Genomic DNA, 20946 nt, shown 5'->3' with positions numbered 1-20946 from the left:
ACGGGCTAAAACTTCGAAGAAAAGTTCATATTGCCATCAATAGCTCCAAGTTTCTTTGCAATTCCATGTGCTATATTCTTGGCATACTTTACTATAGTTAGAATTGACATCTAACCATAGTATTTATCCCATTTTAGATTTTCTTTACAAAATAAATTTTGAAAATTTAAAAGCACACAGTCTGGGTTTACTTATTATTTGCTTTTGTTAGCATCATTTAATATGAAGCCTTACATGAGAAATGCAATTGAATTTATGTTAAAAGAAAATCAGGATGCTCATAAAGAAGTGACTCTCCAGTCATGCTCTAGTAAATACTCTAAATTATTTTACATCTTTGAATAACCAAAGCCAAAGCCTATTAGAATGATTAATTGTTTTAGATAAAATCTCACCCATTGTGGCCTTCAGTTATGTATAGTTCAAATCCTAGCAAGAATTATTCAATTGCAATTTAAAAAATTGATTACATTAAAAGCTTCATACCACTAGTACATATGTTCTTCTTGGGGATCTATTGCTATTAGTTGCACTCAACATTTATAAAATTTCAAAGAACGCTATGTACTATCAAAGGATGTAAAAGGTAGAATCTCAGTTATTATTTATCTTCATTGAGTACACCATCTTCTAATTTCTAATAAATTCTAATTCCTAATATACAAGGAATATACAATGTCTTCTAATGAATTCCTAGAATAATCTTCTAATTGGGCTGGGGAAACCTTCTTCCTTATTATGCTTTGGTAAAGGTATTCTACTTTTACTATTTGTACAATTGGCATTATTTGTTTCCTTATATTAGGTGTAGATGTAGTTATTCAGGCCCCTGAAACCTAAAAATATTTTTTTAAAGACTTTCTCCAACACTTGAATGATTGAATTATGTCCTATTAAGCCAAGGTTATCTTTTTAAACTGAACTTTCTATGACTTTTTTAGGGTTATTGTGATGCTTTCTAGTAGAAATTCAAATGCAGATGTCATTCTCAAATCTGGTACAAGGAATCTAGCACTTAAAATAAATTTTCATTCCTTTGTAATCCTAGGCATTCAAAAGTGCTGGTAGTTATTGTATATTCATCCTTTCAATATAGTTTTTTTAATCTGTAATGGTGGTATTTATGTTTAGGAGTTACTGGTGCCATTATTAAAGCTATAGTTACAATATTTTCATTATCATAACATATTAAACGATAGCTTTGTACACTTACTTTGATGAAAAGTCTAGCCTCTGTGCTAAAATAAGTTTGGACTATCTAAGAATTTCCTATCATTTGTCATAAGGAAAGAAATCTGATAGTAATGAAGGGAAACTGACATATATTTTTCAATAGATGAAAGTAGAGCCATCTCAAATTCTTTAATGTTTGGCGATAAAATTCTTTACTAATTTTTTTTGCAGTTGTAGATTAACTTTTTTGAAGGGTAGAAATAGAGAAAAGAAAATTTAAATTTGAATTCTATGCCTCTCTATTCAAGAATTTTCCCCCTTATTGTTTCCCACCATTCAATGAATATTAGATCAAATTTTAAGATTTTTATATTAAGCCTTCCTATCTATATTTACTTTTCTAGTTTTCACTATCTCTGTGCTTCATCTTTTTTCAACTTTTCTAGCTGTTTAATTTTTTATTTCAAACATTCTTTATTTATAGATCAAATTATTTTTGTACTCAACATTTCAGCATCATAACCATGGGTTTAGGAATAGCAAAAGTGAGTACAATGGAGATTCTCTCCCAGTTGTCAATTTGATAGTGCTAAGTGAAATTATTTAGTAAGATTCAACTTAAGTATATTCATATCAGATATCTATATGCATTCAACATTTTTTTGAGCAAATCGAATTTCAATGATTAGATGAGGCATCAGAAATCACATGAAAAGGAAACTAAAACAATGAAATATCAATTTTCAAATGGTGAGCACTTCTGGATTTACTTGTAAATGGTTAATACTTCTAGATTTACTTGTAATTGAGTTAGTCTATGACCTTGTTCAACCTTGGAAATGAGTTTTTTGTCTTCAATTGGATAGTACCCATCTCATCCAATACTCCCTTAAATTTACTTTAGTGCATGTATCTATAGTAAGATGCCTAGTTAAAACACAATTTACCTTTTTCCATTTTATATGCCATTTTATTTGAATTATCCAATCTATTTATTTAATTTTTTCTTGGTTCAAGCGGTTCCTACAAGATTCAGATTTACTTGTGAAACTTCATTTGTAAGGCATCATGCAAGTTTCTTTTTAATTGGTTTATCAATGTTTCTAAAAATGAATGCTCATAGTTGCAACATTTTTCTCCCCTTTAAATACCATAGTGCTCCTTTAATGGGCAAGAACTTCCATCAAGTATGGCTTGCCAAGTCCACCCTAATGACATGGAATGATTTTTTAATAAATCCTTATTTATGACTTGATTTTTTTAATAGTGCTCCTTTAATGGGCAAGAACTTCCATAAAGCATGGACAGTATAGTGTTAATGACATGTATGGCTATGAAGCTTTTGTTTCTACAACAATGCATCAATTCATTCCACAGAGACTGTTAATAGAATGTGATGTGTCTTCATAGTAACATAAGCTATAGGATATAGTCTCTACAAATAAATTTGCCAATATTTGAATATGATAATACTACGAAGATGGTATTTTCTAACTGTTAGAAGAAATATTTGTTTCAACACAGTAGGTGGATAGGGTTCATGAAATTTTCTTCTTTCTTTTCTAAACTTTGTTTATCTATTACTTATGTTATAGGTTAGGGTCTCAGCTATTCAAACTCTCATTTGGTTGCGGGAATAGAAATATAGGAATAGGAATTGTTATTCTACAATAGGAAATAGTGATACATATTCCTATTCTCTCTTTGGTTCAGCTAGCATTCAATGGGGAATTCACAGATTGAAAATTTTATGTTTTCTAAAATAAATAAAATAGGAATAGGAATACGTATTTCAATTCCACCTATTTAGATGGGATTGCAAATGCTCATTTTTAGGTCAAAATTAGAATACATATTCCTATCAATAGAAGTACCATTCCTTGAGATGTTTTTCTTCAAAAATTTGCCAACATAGATCCCTCGATAATGCTCTCATTATCCTAGAATTTATTTTTCTTAGTCAAAAGTTATAGTCTCTATATTTTGGTACAAGAAAGAGTGATGGTTAAAATTTGATCATTTCATCGTTTAGTGTTTTGTTATGAAAAAATGTCTAAAGGGTAGAAAATCATTGGTGAACTATAGTTAAAGGTAATACTTCTTACAACCCTATGCTTTCATTTAGAGTGTGTACAATTTTACTTTACAATTGTATCCTTGCATTTTATATTTGTCTTCTCTTTTGTAGTTGTATGCAGTTAGAGAACTTCCCATTGATGAAAAGGGTAAAAACTATATCATGCATCTCTTTCTATGAAAGATACATGAGTGAAATATTTAATGACGGTAGTAATAAGAACTAAAGTTGTCCCCCATGGATGCCCAATTTCATATAAAATGATACACAATGGAGAAATTGAAATGTATGTTGAGAAAACTGATGCTTCAATAAAAGAAAGAAAACCTTGCAACTTCGATTCAATCTTTCAATTCTACCAACATGCAAACCAATTCGCTTTACTTTTATCGTAGCATTGGAAGATTCTTGCTTAGTGGCACATGGTTAGTTTGAATTTATAGATAATAGATCCATGTGCTGATTTTGTATGCCAAACACATGAAGAAAAATACCTCTGTTTAGTGGCTGTTATTAGAAAATGAAGAACTATATCTATTGTATTTGAGCATAGTCTTTAAGGCCTGAAACAATGTAATAGATCTAGCATATGAATAAACAAGATTATTTAAATGTGTTAAAATCTTTGTTTAATTTTGTGCACCCTTTATTTCTTGTATTTTATAGTTCTACAACTGATATCAAAGAGGAGCAATAAGATCCCAAGGAGAGATATTCATCTTTGTATTTTCTAGAGTCATTAGATGTAATAGGCCCAAAGAATGTGACACTGAAAATATAAAATGAAAGAGAAACTATTGATTTAGATTTTCAAGATACGTTTGGAAACATACATAATTGAAACTAACAATGATATTGAAATGATATGAATATGATATTGGAATGATATGAATAATAATTAATCATTACATTGATGTCTAGGAATCTTTATATAGTTTTATTTTTCCTTACAACAACTACTTCCCTTACAGCAACAAGAATGTGACACTGAAAATATAAAATGAAAGAGACTATTGATTTAGATTTTTAAGATACATTTGGAAACATACATAATTGAAATTGACAATGATATTGAAATGATATGAATATTATACTAGAAGATTATGTGCAAGATCATGGTGTGCCAAAAAGTGGCGATCTAAAAAATATGTAGTTCTAAAATGCTTCAAACCATTTCAAAATTTATTCCAAATTTTTTCCCACCCACCCTGGTACTAAATGAAAACAACTAATATCTTTATAAGGTCTACTATATCTTTTGATACAACCCTATATGGTCAACTTTAAAAACATGCTAAAAATGTGTTTTTGTCCTATTTTTATGTGATTTTTACTTCAAACATGTAGCTAAAAACTTTTTGTTTTGTCAAAATTTGATGAAATGGAAAGGGTTTCTTAAGAATGTTCTTATCTTTCTATAAATGTAAGGTTTGTCAAATTATGAGTTTAGTATGTAATTATTAATTATTTTTTAATGGACTTACATATAAAGTGCTGACTGACACACTACTTGAAAAACAACTATAGCTTTCAAATGGTAAGACATTTTTTAAATCCAAAAGATGCATCACATTCTATGTTTCTTCCACTATAAGGAAAAAAAATGAAAAATTAAATTTTACAGAGTTTTGAATTAGTTAAGGTGGTCAGACATGAGAGTTTTTATATTCCAAAAATACTAAAATCAAAAATTAATTTTTAAATATTTATTTAGAATAAAAATACCCAAAAATACGTGTCACATCTAGGCATGAGTCTACTACTTATATCTAGAATATTATTAAAAAAATATTATCATTTGATTTTGATTAAGGTGGTCAGACATATGTCTACTTCTTATTTTTCTTCTAATTTTTTTTAATATTGCATTAAAATTCAAAATTTTGACCAATCAATTTTAATTTTTTTGAGATAAGTCCTAGTAGTTTAGAAACTTGATTCAATTTCCTAGAGATTCATTTCTCTTAACGTTTTGATATAAAGCTAATAACAAGTAGAAAATTGCACGTCAAGTTGACATAACCCTAATTTTCTAATTTTTTATTGCCACTTAAGAGCATAGTTTGGTTGACCATGATCCTACACATACCCAGAATGATATGAATAATGATATGAATAATAATTAATCATTACATTGATGTCTTGGCATCTTTATATAGTTTTATTTTCCCTTACAACAACTACTTCCCTTATAGCAACTACTTATGGGAATAACTTCCACAACTATATACTGAACTAATTTTATTTATCTAATCTAAACACAAAAACTAACCTAATTAATGTAATAAACCTAACATTCCCCCCTTATTACATTAATTCAACAATTATTCTCACTTATTAGAAACTAACATAATTAATGTAATAAGTCCAACATTCCTAACCTGATTAATGTAATAAGTCCAACATTCCTCCCTTATTACATTAATCCAATAAAATTGAAAAACCTTCACCAATATTATAAACCTTGATGAAGCTCCTTCACCAAACTTTGAAAGTATTTTGCAACTTCAGATTGCAAATCCTAATCTTGAAGTTGAGCTCCTTCACCAATCTTTGAAAGTAGTCTCCAACTTTAGATTGCAAATCCTAATCTTGAAGTTGAACTCCTTCACCAATCTTTGAAAGTAGTCTGCAACTTCAGATTGCAAATCCTAATCCTAAAGTTGAACTCTTTCACCAATCTTTGAAAATAGTCTTGCAACTTCAGATTTCAAATCTTAATCCTGAAGTTTCCCTCATATCCCAACTTCAGATTGCAAATCCTAAAGTTGGCCTCATAAAAACATTGTTTCCACCTCTTTTACACAATGAGACATAGTTTCTCCAAATTTCACATCTCCATGGAGTATGCCTGATGCCTCCTTTGGTGCTGCACATGAGACGCCTTTCCTCCGAAAGTCCACATCTCCGTCGAGTGTGTCTAACGCCTCCTCAAGTTTCGTAGAAACAATCACCACTAACATATGGATGTCTTTCCTCTGAAAGTCGACATCTCCTTTGACTGTCGCAAATGCCATTCTTGAAATCCTGCCCCCCTTCACTCAATAGAAGGACAATCACATAGCCAAGGCCCTCTTTTCTTTAGGGACACAAATCTGTCAATTCCCTTCTTATCTTTAGGGAGGAATTGGCCAAGCCCCAACTTTACAGGAACACAAATAGTGGCTTCTCATGCAGTAATCATCTCTAAGTGAGAAGCTAGCTTGAGATGATAAAAATCCTCCAACCTCCATTGCCTCTAGCCTCCTATTTTATTCACAAAAAATAGGTTCTGGTCATCCAAAATCCTTTAAAAGAACTCTTCTCTCCATTTATCAACCCACTTTGATACCACTGTAACATGCCCAAAGAATGTGACACTGGAAATATAAAATGAAAGAGAAACTATTGATTTAGATTTTCAAATACATTTGGAAACATACATAATTGAAACTTACTATGATATTGAAACGATATGAATAATGATATGAATAATAATTAATCATTACATTGATGTTTGGGCATCTTTATATAGTTTTATTTTCCCTTACAACAACTACTTATGGGAATAACTTCCACAACTATATACTAAACTAATTTTATTTATCTTATCTAAACACAAAAACTAACCTAATTAATGTAATAAACCTAACGTTAGAGAGGAGAATGATGAAATTAGTAAATGTTGTGTTTCCAATTCAAAATGAATCCATCACTTCTGAAAGAAAGAGAGGGTTGAGGTTCTTATGACGCATATATTAAAAACGTATTTTCTGTCTTAAAGTAATGTACAGTTGCCATTTGGTCTAAAGACATCAGTGTTTTTAGGAATATTGAGGACTATAGAAGTTATTGAAAGGGAGGAGACCTTAGTCATAAAGCTGAAAACCTCATCATAAAACTAAACTTTCTAAAAAAAGTTACAAGAAAGTTTTGTTGTTTAAGAGAGAAGCCAATCTATGAAAGAGGAAATTCAGAAATGTTGGGTGGGTAGAGGCACAATAAAATAAAATATGAAACACAATGAATGTGCTATGGCATAATATTTGATTGTTTTTTTATTGATTGACTAAAATGGATACATAGCACTCCCTTTTATAGGCAAGTTTACAATCTCTAGAAATCTCTGATTATCTATAGGATTCTGGAAATTGCTATAGCCAACACAACCTAAGCCTAAACCTAAACTTCTAGAAATGTTTAATGATGGATTGGAGTAGAAATTAATATTTCTAACACTCTGCCCTAATTTCTACTATCAACTATTACAAAGCTTCTTTAATATTTAAAACTCTCAAAGCCTCCTTCAAAATTTCAAATTGTACTTGTGGTAAAGCCTTGGTGAAGATATCTGTAAGTTGCTCCTCTGATCTATAATGTTGTTGTTGTTTCTGCTACATACTCTACTTCAACTGATGAGAGAGTTACTATAGGTTGCTTCTTTGATGCCCAAGCTACAACACTTGTCCCAAGATGAAATGCATATCTAGATGTGCTCCTTCTATCCTCAGTATTCCCTGCAAAATCACTATCTGTATATCCAACTCACTAAAAATTATCTGAAGTAGAATACAAAATGCCATGATTCATAGTTCCTGCATTATATCTCAAAATCCTTTTTCCTACCTGCCAATGTGAGGTCTTTGGTGAATCCATGAATCTAGAGATTAAACTCACTCCATACATAATATTTGGTCTAGTATTAGTGAGATACATCAAACTACCAACCAACCTTTTGAATATATTTGAATCAAAATCTTTCTCATTATCTACTCTGTTTAATTTGGGGCCTACTACCACAGGTGTAGAAACTGGACTGCAATTTATCAATCTAAATCTTTTCAAAATATCTTTTTCATATTTACTGTAGAAAATAAAAATTCCTTTATCATTTTGAGTAACTTCAATGCCAAGAAAATATTTCATCAATCCTAGATCTGTCATTTCAAATTCCCTTTTCATTGCTGATTTAAACATGTCAATAGATAAATTATCTGTGAAGATCAAATTATCGACATATAAAAACACAATCAAAATTTGACCTTGTTCATTGATCTTGGTATATAATGTAGGTTCACGGGTGCTTCTCTTGAATCCATTCTTCATCATGTATGAATCTATTCTGTTGTACTAGGCTCTTGGAGCTTGCTTCAATCCATAGAGTTCCCTCTTCAACTTATAAACTTTATCTTCATGTCCTCTTATTTCATATCCTGGTGATTACTATACATAGACTTCTTCATCCAAATATCCATTCAAAAATGCTGATTTGACGTCCATTTGGTGAACCATCCATTTCTTTTGAGCTGCAATAGCTAATACTGTTCTAACAGTATCAAGTCTTGCTATAGGTGCAAATGTCTCATTATAGTCAACCCCATATTCTTGTGAAAATCCCTTAGCAACTAACCTTGCCTTATATTTGTCTACATCTCCATTAGCTTTAAACTTAGTCTTATAAACCCATTTTAATCCAATGCAATCTTTGTTCTTAGGAAAATCAACTAATTCCCATGTATACTTTCTCTCAATTGATTCTATTTCATCATTCATTGCATTAATCCAATGTTCTTCCTTAATTGCATCTTCAAAATATATAGGATCTTGAGTAAATAAAGAAAAATTTGATTGCAAATCTAATTTACTTCCTTGATCATAAATCTCACTCAACTTTCTAATTTTCTTGCTTGACCTCAATTGTGCAAGTATAGGGTTTGAATTATTACTTACTTGTGAATTCAAAGATTCTCCATGCTCAACTTCATTTTCTAAGTGATCTCCTTGTGGACTTCATGGTGGAGTTCCTTCCTGGTCTCTTGGTTGATCCTTTTGATCGTCATGATCCCTTTTATCATTCTCATCATATGGTATTGTTGCAGCACTTGTAACATTTGTATCTATATTTCCAGCCCAAGATCCATCCTCTTTAAATACAACATCCCTACTCACAATGACTTTTCTGGTGATAGGATTAAACAACCTATATGCCTTAGATTGCTCATCATAGCCAACAAAAATGCATTTCTCACTCTTATCATCTAACTTACTTCAAGTTTCTTTAGGAACATGTGCATATGCAATACAACCAAATACTTTGAGATGAGAAACACTATGAATCTTACCACTCCATGCTTGCTGTGGAACCATGTCCATCACAATCTTTGTTGGACTCCTATTCAAAATATAAACAACACAAGAAACTACCTTAGCCCAATACTCATTAGGAATATTTTTACCTTTCAACATGCTCCTTGCCATCTCCACTATTGTCCTATTTTTTTTCTTTGCAACACAATTTTTCTATGGTGTGTAACTGGTAGTAAATTCCTTTTTGATTCCATGATCTCTGCAATAATCTAAAAATTCATTTGAATTATACTATCCTCCTCTATTAGATCTCAATACCTTGATAGGTAAACCACTTTGTTTCTCAACAAAAGCCCTAAATTCTTTAAATTTGCCAAAAGTTTTAGATTTGTATTTAAGAAAGTAAACCCATGCCTTTCTAGTAAAGTCATCAATAAATGTTAAGAAATAAATGCTCCCCCCTAATGATGGTGTTTTCATTGGACCACATATATTTGAATGAACAATTTCTAAAGGTACTCTTGCTCTATATGACATCCCTTTTGGAAAACTCTCTCTATGATGTTTGGCCAAAATAAAACTTTCACATGGACTTAATGATGCTTCAATTGGGGTTAAGCCTCTTACCATTTCCGTTCTTTGCAATAAAGATAACCCTTTGAGATTTAGATGACCATCCCTCAAGTGCCATATCCATGTTTGATCTTGACTTGCTGCCTTGAAACTTTCTACAACTTCATCAGTCATATTTCTCTTCATCCGAAGTGGAAATATTCTATTATTTGTCATTTCTACCCTTGCAATCACCATGTTACTAGGAGGCATATCAAATATAGTGCATAATTTTTTCTCAAAAATAACTCTATAACCTTTTTAGCTAAGCTACCCCACACTTATAAGATTGTGTTTTAAATTAGGTACAAAGTATACATTAGAAATACTTTTCTTACCATGCTTTGTTATAACATTGATTGTGCCTTTTCCACTCACTTCCACTATCTCATTATTTCCCAACTTTACTTCGGATTTAATTGATCTATCCAAACTTTCAAAAAACTCTTCATTGCTTGTCATATGATTGCTACAACCACTATCTAAAAACCAAAAATTATTTGTGCTCTCTTGAGCTACATTGCAAGTAATGAACAACGTCTCAAAACTACTCTCAGAAAAAATTTGCATTTTTTTAATTCATATCAGCTTGTTTCTTTTTACACTCATTTGAAAAATGTCCAAACTTCTTGTAGTAATAACATTGAATATTTGATTTATCATACCTTTGTGATGTTTGGTTGTTATAGTTTCCACTTGAACAGGAGTATTGATTTCTTCTTCCTCCTAAATCTGGACTCATTTATTCTTTTTGAAAATTATTTCTACCTCTTCCTCTTTCGCAAAATCTAGCATTTCCTCTTCCTTTGCCTTTGCCAAATGTCATTTGTGTTTTGAATGCATTCTCTAGTGAATTACCATTATGCTTGTTCAACCTATCTTCATGATTATACAAGGATCCAAATAGTTCACCTATAGACAATGTTGTTAAATCCTTAGATTCTTCAATTGCAACCACAACATTATCAAATTTAGGAGGAAAACTTCTTAAAATCTTTTCTACAACTTTCTAGTTAGAAAGCTCATCACCATTCATCCTTACTTGATTAACCACATTCATAACACGATTTGAAAATTGCTCTATAGAGTTAGAATCCTTCATTTGTAAATTCTCAAGTTGTCCTTCATTTGTAAATTCTCAAGTTCTCTTCTAAGTGCTTGTAATTTAACAATCTTTACCTTACTTGTACCTTGATATGAAGTCTCAAGAATGTTCCAAGCTTGCTTGGCTATAACAACTAGCTTTATTTTTCCAAGAATTGAGTCATCTAGAGCTTGTCCAATAATTTGCAAAGCTTATTTACTCTTCTACCTATTTTCATCAAGATTTTTCTTTTGATTAGCATTTAAAGTAGACTCATCTATAGGTTCAACATAACCAGTTAAGATTATATCTAATAACTCATAGGAATCAAATATAAGCTTCATTCTAAAAGCCCAATAATCATAATTATTTCTAGAGAACATAGGAATTGAAGCCTAAAATCTCCCTGAAGCCATGCCTGATAGAAACTTATAAACAAAATTCATAGATATGACAAACCCTAAATAGGGCAATAAAAAAACTTACAGATCTCACAATAACTTTATATCTCCTTTCCCTATTACAATCCTCCTTATGCACAATCCTTCAAACTCCTCTTCTGAACTTGGCTCTAATACCACTCTGTTGGGTGGGCAGAGGCACAATAAAATAAAATATGAAATGCAATGAATGTGCTGCAACACAATATTTGATTATCTTTTTATTGATTGATTAAAATGGATACATAGCACTCCCTTTTATAGGCAAGTTTACAATCTCTAGAAATCTCTAACATTTACTGACAAGACAATTATCTACAGGATTTCGGACACTGCTATAGTTGACACAACCTAAACCTAAACCTAAACTTCTAGAAACGTTTAATGATGGATTGGAGTAGAAATTAATTTTTCTAACAAGAAAAGCCAAAGGAGATTGAGACAAAAGTTATTTGTAGTTTTTAAGAGTTTCTTTTGGATATAATTTTTTTGTAATAGTAGCTTTCTATAGAAAGAATCTACTAGGTCAAAGGTTGAGGGTTTGTATAAAATAAAATTTTAAATAGGGAAGAGCTCTTGAGGAGGTTGAACTTGGTTAGCTTGTTAAAATGAAGTTGAGGAAAGATTATTATTGTAGATTCAAAGAGAATTGTAGTAAAGGCAAGGTAGATTAAAGTGAACAAATATCATAGTCAAAGTATACTAGCCATGTTATGATGTAAAACTATTTACTTTTCAATAGGAAATAGGGAAAAAATTTTAAAAAAGGAAAAAATGAATTTGATTTGTGAGAAAAATATTTTGAATGATGAAATGATAAAATTAGAAAAGTGTGATTTAGTTTTGGTACACATTTTGAAAAAGTTTGGAAATGAGAGATATGAAGATTTGTATCAAATTGAGAACCTTGAGAAAGAATCGGCGGAAGTTAAAAATGAACATGAAAATTAAAAAATATTCCAATTTGTTTCATGATGCTAAAAGGAGAAATGAAGAATTGGAAAATAGCTTCAAAGTTATGAAAAAATTAAATTAAAATTTGAAACCAAAGAAATCAGTTTTAAAATGTGGCATGTATTACAAGTAATTTATGCACATTCAATATTGATGATATAGCCAAAATTTCTACAACTAAAAGGATTGAAGATGAAGGTAATAATGTGTCTATAGGTATGGATGCAATTTGTATGATGGTAACAAAGGATTTCATAAATATAATATTGCTTTGAAGATTAGGCTAAAAATGGAATTTAAAGGAAGAGGACTAGGGGGAAAATGGGCAAGACATAGAAGAGCTCATTCAACACATTTGGAGGCAAAATTATGAAGGCCTAAGATTTAGTAAGATAGATAGATCTGATGTTGTGAGTATCAAAAGTTTAGAGAATTTAGCTAAAAGATTTAAATGTTTTCATCGTCATAGGTTTAGAAGATAACTGTTAGAATTTTTATCCTAGTAAAATTTGTGGATTGATGGATTATTGTGAGAAGTCATGTTGGAATAAAGATTGCATTGGACAATCTACACAAAGTTTTACACATGTTAATAATTGATGGATTGATGGATGGTGTTTGAAAAAGATGTAAATGAAGATGTAATAGTTATAGACAATTTAAAGTTTGTATGTCTAAAGTGATAGGGATGGATCAAGGTTGAGACATTTGAGAGTAGTTGATGACTACTTGGTCTGATTGGCACATGGAAGTGTTAGGAGTCTTTTCTATATTAGAGAAAGGAGGGGGGCGACTGAGCCTTGTGGTATGTCATTAAAGAGAAAAATACATCAATGGATAGTTTAATTAGACCATTAGAAGTATAAAATAAAGTTGCATTGTGAGTTTTAAGGATTAGGTTGAGTCAGACAAGATATTTTTGTGAGTCTTAGCATCAAGGGGGATCATTGTAAAAACTAAATCTTCGATAAAATAAAGAATATAATATTCAAATTTGATTTCATCTTTCAATTCCATTGGCATGCACACTAGTTCACTTTACCTTTTTCATATAATTGGAAGATCCTTTCTTAGTTCCACATGTTCACCATATTTAGTTTATATTGATAGGTAATAGATGCATGAGCTAATTTTGTATTGCAAACAAATGAAGAAAAAAACCCCTCTATTTACTTTCTATTATTAAAAAATATATTCTTTATGAAAAATCACACCCATTGTATTTGACCATAGTATATAAGGTCTAAGAAATGGTAATAGATTTGTAATATGAATTTAAATAAGATTACTTGTGTTCGTGTTAAATCTTTGTTTATTTCTATGTGTCCTATTTCCCCCCAATTTTTAGATTCTACTATTTAAAGGCATTTAGGTACTAACAATGACTAATTAAATTTGACAAACTCTCTTGCTTGTGATCTATAATAAAGGAAATCATCATTGAAATTAGTTTTCTTCAAGATATCATTATTGTGTTGGTAACAAAAAAAAATTGATTTTCTATGTATCAATCATTTTAACAAAATAAGAATAATTTACACATGTAATAACTAGTCTCAATATTAAAAATTATTGAACAAAAACATTATAATAACAATCTATCTCAATGAAATACTGACTTTCTAAAGTACCAATTGAATGCATAGGCCTCTAGCTTATTGTGGGGATGAATAAACTTAACTGTACATAAAGATTGATAAGTAGGAGATCATTTCCATAGAAAGTCAAATTATGATATTGCTATCATGATTTAATTGTGTACTAGGATGGGTGACCTCTTGGGAAATTATGGTGCTTCAGCTATGTTAGCATCATCTAGATCCAAGGAGTGCTAAGTGTTCTGTTTGTTCTCATGAGAGATGGATTTATGTTGAATCACTACTCATGATACATGGGTTAATGGTTTTGACTCAAAAATTATATAGTTAAATATTAATAGCAATATCATAATTTAACTTGCTATGGAAATTATCTCCTACTTATCAATTGATGAGCTTAAGGGGATTTCTAATGAATGGTTCATAAGGCACAACACTTGGTAAAGGTTTTGCAAATGGGATTGCAAGTAGAGTGAGTTTAACCATGGAGAAAACTCCGTAGTTAAGCATGCTCAAGGTAGAATAGTATTGGGATGGGTGACCTCCTGGGAATTCTCAATGCTTCACCTTTGTGAGCATCACCTAGATCCAATGAGTGCTAAGTGTTCCATTTATTCTCATGAGAGATGGATTCATGCTAATTCATTACTCATGATACATCTGTCAATGAGTTTGACTAAAAAATATATAGTTAAATCCTAATAGCAATATCATAACTGTACATAAATATGTTGAAGATTATAATCCAACAATTAAAGAGGTAGAATAAGAATCAAAAGGGATTCATAGATCTATTGTAGTTACTTACCAATAATCTCCTAGTAAGGTGTCAATTTGTTTTTGTTAGCAATCAATCATATCTAGAGTTTGATGTCATTTATATCAACATAATTATAGCTCATCATGTTGAAGTGAAATGACTATATATTTGTATTCTTCAATGATCAATAATCCTAATTTTTGTTTTATATGTGTTTTCTTTGTTCTCTTAGTATAGAAGCCCTATATTGAATATGGTATTAGAGTAATGTTCCTATTAATGTTTTTTTGTATATGCTTAAGAAATCTATTTGTATTTTGTAATGCCCCGCCCGAAGATCCTTGGAAACAAGGATTCAAATCAAGCCAAGAATTTTTTTTTACAAGTATGAATGCATATGACAACATCATACAGGGATCACAACGATCGCAACAGAAGACTTCACCACCATCCCGAAAACTAATGAATCTCCAAACGCCACTACCAAACTGACACACACAAAAAAAGCCAACAATGACAACGCACATGATGAGGGCATAAGAAACAACCACTCATCAAAAAAACACCAAGCTGGGGTAAAATGCAGAAACCTAAAATTTGGCTAAGCCTAAAATCTTGAAGCCCTGAAAATTGGCTAAGTCTGGATTTCTGAAGCCCTGAAATTTTCTAGAATCCATAACTTATCTTTGAGAGGTATGAAACCTATCTCAAAAATTTTTTCGCATATATTAAAATATATCTTAAGTATAAGAAATTAAATATACATCAACCTATACTTAATATTTTAAACCCCAAGAGACTAAAACAGAAACACGAAAACTCGATTTCAAGAGAAACTGATAGAATTCAAAATGCAACAGCATAGGGTCAAAGAACACCCAAAAGGGTATCCAAAACCACTCTCAAAAAATTTGAATCATGAAGAAAAGTGCCCACTGCTGGCACACGCAAGTTTTTCACAAAAATTGTGCGACACTTTCTACTAAGGGAGGGCAACACTTCTCCTTAAGGTGTGCGACACTCTTCCAGTGTCATAGGACATTTCTCAAGAAGGCACGCGACGCTTTTCAACATCATACGACATTTCTCAAGAAGGCGTATGACACTCTTCTAGTGTCGTACAACATTTCTCAAGAAAGTGTGCAATACTTTATAGTGTTGTACGACATAGTTTGCATGGGTGTGCGATACTTTTTAAAGTGTCGCACCATGCTAAACAAATGTCGCCCATAGAAAAAAAAACACTCCTAGAAGAAAAAGGGACCAAAATAGAGCAAAGAACCTCCACACTAGGGAGTACCGGATCTATGCGAATCGAGGAAGGAACACTCGAGTGCAAGAACAATACAGAATGAAGAACATCTATCCAACTAAACTACAGCAGCAAAGAACACACTGAAATAAACATCACAGAGCACTGAACAACCAAACTAAGTACGTGGATCCTCCCAACCATCGATAGCATCATAAGACCATCGTGGATCCTAGCCATCCCCCGCGCGTAACATCCCAAGCCACCGACCAGATCATCGGTACTATCATAATAGGGATGTCACTACTAAAAACATGCAACAATATAAGCATAAGGAAATCTAACATGCTAGTGATAACGCATAAGATAATCTTACAGTAGATAACATCACCTATCACATGCTAAACAATAGTAAGCAACAGATATACTACTAAAGCAAATAACATCATCTAATTATATGCTAAACATCATGATAAGGGAATGCGTCAAGTAAACTAACATCATCTAAACATGATATCCAAGCATTCTAATGAAAGCATAAATCACAAGAAAGCATCCTCCGAAACTCAAAGTACCAAATGAAAACATCCAGCAACGGTTGCACTAGGACAAAAGATCGTCTCTGTACACCGATCCCTAGCAGTGGTGAAGGTAGCTATGCCTCCCAACCACGTGGCACCTGTAGGTCCACACCTGTCATGCTGATGAAGATAATGATCCAACCAAAAACACACATAAAACACAACATCCATGGCTAACACTCACGCCAGACAGTATGATGGCTGCAACCAAGAACCTAAGACAATGCAAGGAGTACAGGTCCTACTCAGACACTCAAAAGGCTGCTAAGTAGGGGTTGACATCCTGGAGAGTCGCTTGGCATTGAAAAGCCCAAGCTCAGATTGTGTGTCCTCAAACTTAAACGGGTGCTCACACATTGTGTCCTCGAACTTAATCGGGTGCTCACACATTTTACTTATCTTAAGTTTTGTTAACAATCACACATTTTATTTAGTTATCACTTGCTTAAAACTTCTTATCCTCCGTCAACCTCCAGCGCCATGAATGTCGAGCTACAAGACAGAAGCCCCCTTCAGATGCTACCCTACCCTACCCATTCTCATCCTACAACAAGTGCCCATGGGAATGCATACTCCCATCCCAACCCCAATGATCATAACTTCCAGCAAATCCACGAAAGATCGGGCCTCGCAAGTCACCCAACAAATGTATGCGCACGTACTTGTGTGTGGTGCACCACCATCATGAAGATCATAACACAAGGATAGGAATGAGAACACAATGCAAAGAAAACATCCAACTGAAAGCAACATGGGAAGGACAGATTCTACACAAATCCCAAAGCCAATAAAATCATACATCATGAAATCACTCAATCAGCCTCAATCCAAGAGTATGGATTTTACACGAATCCCAATGATGTAACAAGACCAAACATCTAGAACCTACTCAACTGGCCTCAATCTGAGAGTATGGATTCTACACGAATCCTAGCGTTCATGAAACAAAAGCAAAGGTCTAAAAGACACAAAAACAACAGGTATAAAATCACTCAATCAAACACAACGTCAGGAGTACGGATGCAACACACATCCTAATGCAACATAAAAGTGCAATAGTGGTTTGACTGATATCCAAATGGATCATCCAGGTCCACGACCCACATTGTGCCAAGAAAATTCGAGAAAATAGGGTGGCACACAAAACGAGGTAAGAACCCCAAATTTTAGAAAATTTTTAAAATTAAAACCCATTTGGCCTTTGGATTCAAAAACCTCAAAAATCAAAAAATAAATGGAATCGAACACCGTATGCAAAAACGGCTAGCATAACAGCGTAAAATTTCAAACCCTCATTCCAAAAAATAAGAAAATGTTCATACCCGCCCAATCGGGTAAAACTAGCATATAGAAATGGAGGGGAACACTAGTTCTTAGCCTCCAAATAAATGGCTACCAAAAATAGAAGCATAAACAAAGCCAAAACAATAAAACGGGAAAGCCCTACCTCAGCCAAAAGGGCAAAACGAAAAACTGAACCAAAAAATAAAACGCTTGCAGAAGTGGTTGAAAATCGTGGCAATCTAAGGTTTCCCCGAGCTGGATCCAACGAGCCCAACCTCGCGATGATTCCACTCCCGTAGCTCCCACAACGAACAAAACAATAAATCCTCATGAAGAGGATTTTAGATTTTACTCTCCAACTTTCCAATTTGAAAGTGAGAAGTGAGGAATTAAATTCCTCTTTGGATACTTATTCACTTTTCGGGTGAATAATTGATTAGGGCATTTAACCAGCCAATCTAGTTAAACTTCAAATCGACCCAAACGAAAACAAGCTATTCCTATAAATAGGAATTCATCTATGGAAAAGCTGCCAGAAATTAAAATAAATCAATTAAAAAGCCCGAAAACCCAAAAACACATAAATCTCCTTAATAACTTTCGCGACAATGCGAACCTCTAAATGCACAGACACGCTTACTGGTCTAATCACATAATGCAAATGAGTTCGGATTTAATAATCACCGAAAGGTATAATTGAAACATTTTAATAAAGGATATGTTGACCATATAAGGACGACATTGGTAAAATATGAATGGCTGAATCACTAACTACATGTGCCACTGCCAGGGATATAAATCCTGCACACTAAACAATACGATCAAGTGCAATTGCATATAATAACATAGCCAAAGCAATAAATGTATTAAATCTCCTAATTTAACCATTTAATTAATTATATTAAAATAATCTATTTACATCACTCACATTCACATAAAGCATAACAACGCAAGAATGAAGTAAATAACCATAGCATTAAATCCATCATATAACGAAATCAGAGGTATGTTCAAATACCAGATAACCAGATAACCAGATATCATCATAAAACACACTATCATCTCAAAATGGCATCATCATGCAATATGATTAACTGAACAACTTAGTAGTCTAAAATCCATGATACTGGAATCAAAGTGTAACATCTGACCCTTGGGTCCTCTCAAATGTAAACATAACATGAGTAACAAATATCTCTCTAATCAGAAATGTAACAAGGTAAATGTCTGCATCACATAACCAAATAATCCAACAAGAATAATCCATTCTAATTACTTAAGCATTTAATAAGTCACTTAAAACAAATAAGTGAACACAATAAAAAACATGACTAACCACTGCTACAGGAACCTAGTCCCATGTAGCATGGTAAAAAGTACACAGTGCAATCTCTACACACATCTCAAGGTAATCATGAAACAACTTCATGATACCACATCGATCCTGGTAACCACTGGCACAAACCTCAGTGAACCAAAAATCACATCATAATCTCAAAGATCAGTCAAAGCACAATCAAAGCAACTAATAAAGAAATATAAATCCAAACACCTTGACGGTGTAGACCACTCATGGTCACAATCATGATCCATTACAACAAAAGATCAACAAGGTTGCATCCATCAAGATGACTTACAAAAGTCAAATGGGAGAGGCACTACATGTTTCTTGAATAAATTAGAGAACAATCTACTAAAGAGATGCCACTTGGAAAAGAACCACTAGATCTTAAGGATGATGACAATTTCATTAAAAATGAGACAATTATTCTATTTTAAATAGGTTAATATTTTGAAGATAGGAAAGAATGTAGTAGGAGCTAGTTAGATGTTCACTAGTCTAAGGTGCTAACAAAATAGAAAAACTATAATTCATTAAGATTATGAAATATACATGTAAGAATTGGTATCCAATAGTTGAGGAAGATTTGAAAATATAGAAGTTTAACATCATATATTTATAATTTTTATTAGGTATACATATACAAATGATATGTAAACTCTATTTCAATAATAAAAAGGATGTTTGACAACATAGAATCTAGTACATTAATATATTTATTTCTTTTGTTATATTAGTATATAAACTCTTTTTTTTAATAAAATAATGTTTGACAAAGTAGAGTTTGTTTAATTAATATTTGATAATTTTTTTTTTTTTTTTGTAACACTCTTCCATTTCAATAATTTAAGATTTTCAAAGAATAATTATGTTCAACACTTTGTATTTTTTAGTACTTGTCATAGGCATAGCAGTATTGTAATCACTTTCTCTTAATTAGTGATTAAAATTTCTAGTATCTACCAATCACAATTAATTGATTTTAAATAATATTATATAAATAATATTTTATATAGTAGACATGCATATTTATTAAATTTATAAATCAATGAAATTAATTAAGAGCTATCTGATTGGCTACAAACATTGGAGGTCTTATACACAAATTTTTGGGAAGCCCTAAATTTTTTTTTACGCCGAGAGGTATTCTATACAATCACAACACACATCCTAGCAGAGGAATATGCTGAAATGGATTCTCCATCAACAAAAAAGAAATGGAAGCGGTTACTTTTAAACATGCATTTGCGTTTCATTTCGATTGGCATTTTCATTTTGTTTTTCCAACCGATGGAATTCACATTGATTTACAATCTTGTAATGGTAGGAAGCCGTAAAGTCAGTCCAAAAATTTAAATATGTTGCAGATCCGACTTCTACTTTGCCATAATCCGCTGCTTCGTGTGGAGATCTACAGAAGGTGTCTAGAGTTTAGGATATAGCCAATTCGACTGCATAGCATTGAGTCAGGTATTGTCGAATCTTGGCATTGTTAATGTTATTATATTTCCTTGTGTTTCATATTTGCGATAATGTTTCTTGGCACAAACTTCTCTTTCAATCTGTATATTTCCAGCTCCATAGAAAGTTTCCACTTTTCCTTTGTTATTTTCTCCGTAACTAGGGATAGTTAATTGCATCCAGTATAAATACCTCTGCAACAATCGAAGAAATTGCAACAAATTATGATGTCGATAATATGTTATTCAAGGTCTGAAACAAC

At 32.1% G+C, this 20946-nt stretch overlaps 1 pseudogene; it reads right to left on the bottom strand.

Moving 5' to 3' along the window:
- LOC149554944 (wall-associated receptor kinase 3-like) overlaps window positions 1–20946 on the bottom strand; it is a 101836-nt pseudogene that overhangs the window by 21424 nt on the left and 59466 nt on the right.

The sequence above is a fragment of the Cupressus sempervirens genome, chromosome 5, assembly GCF_028749045.1.
Source record: "Cupressus sempervirens isolate cs-2001-9-10 chromosome 5, ASM2874904v1, whole genome shotgun sequence".
NCBI classification, from domain to species: Eukaryota; Viridiplantae; Streptophyta; class Pinopsida; order Cupressales; family Cupressaceae; genus Cupressus; species Cupressus sempervirens.
Note: the sequence above shows the minus strand (reverse complement) of the source record. Positions and strands in the feature narration are given on the sequence as shown.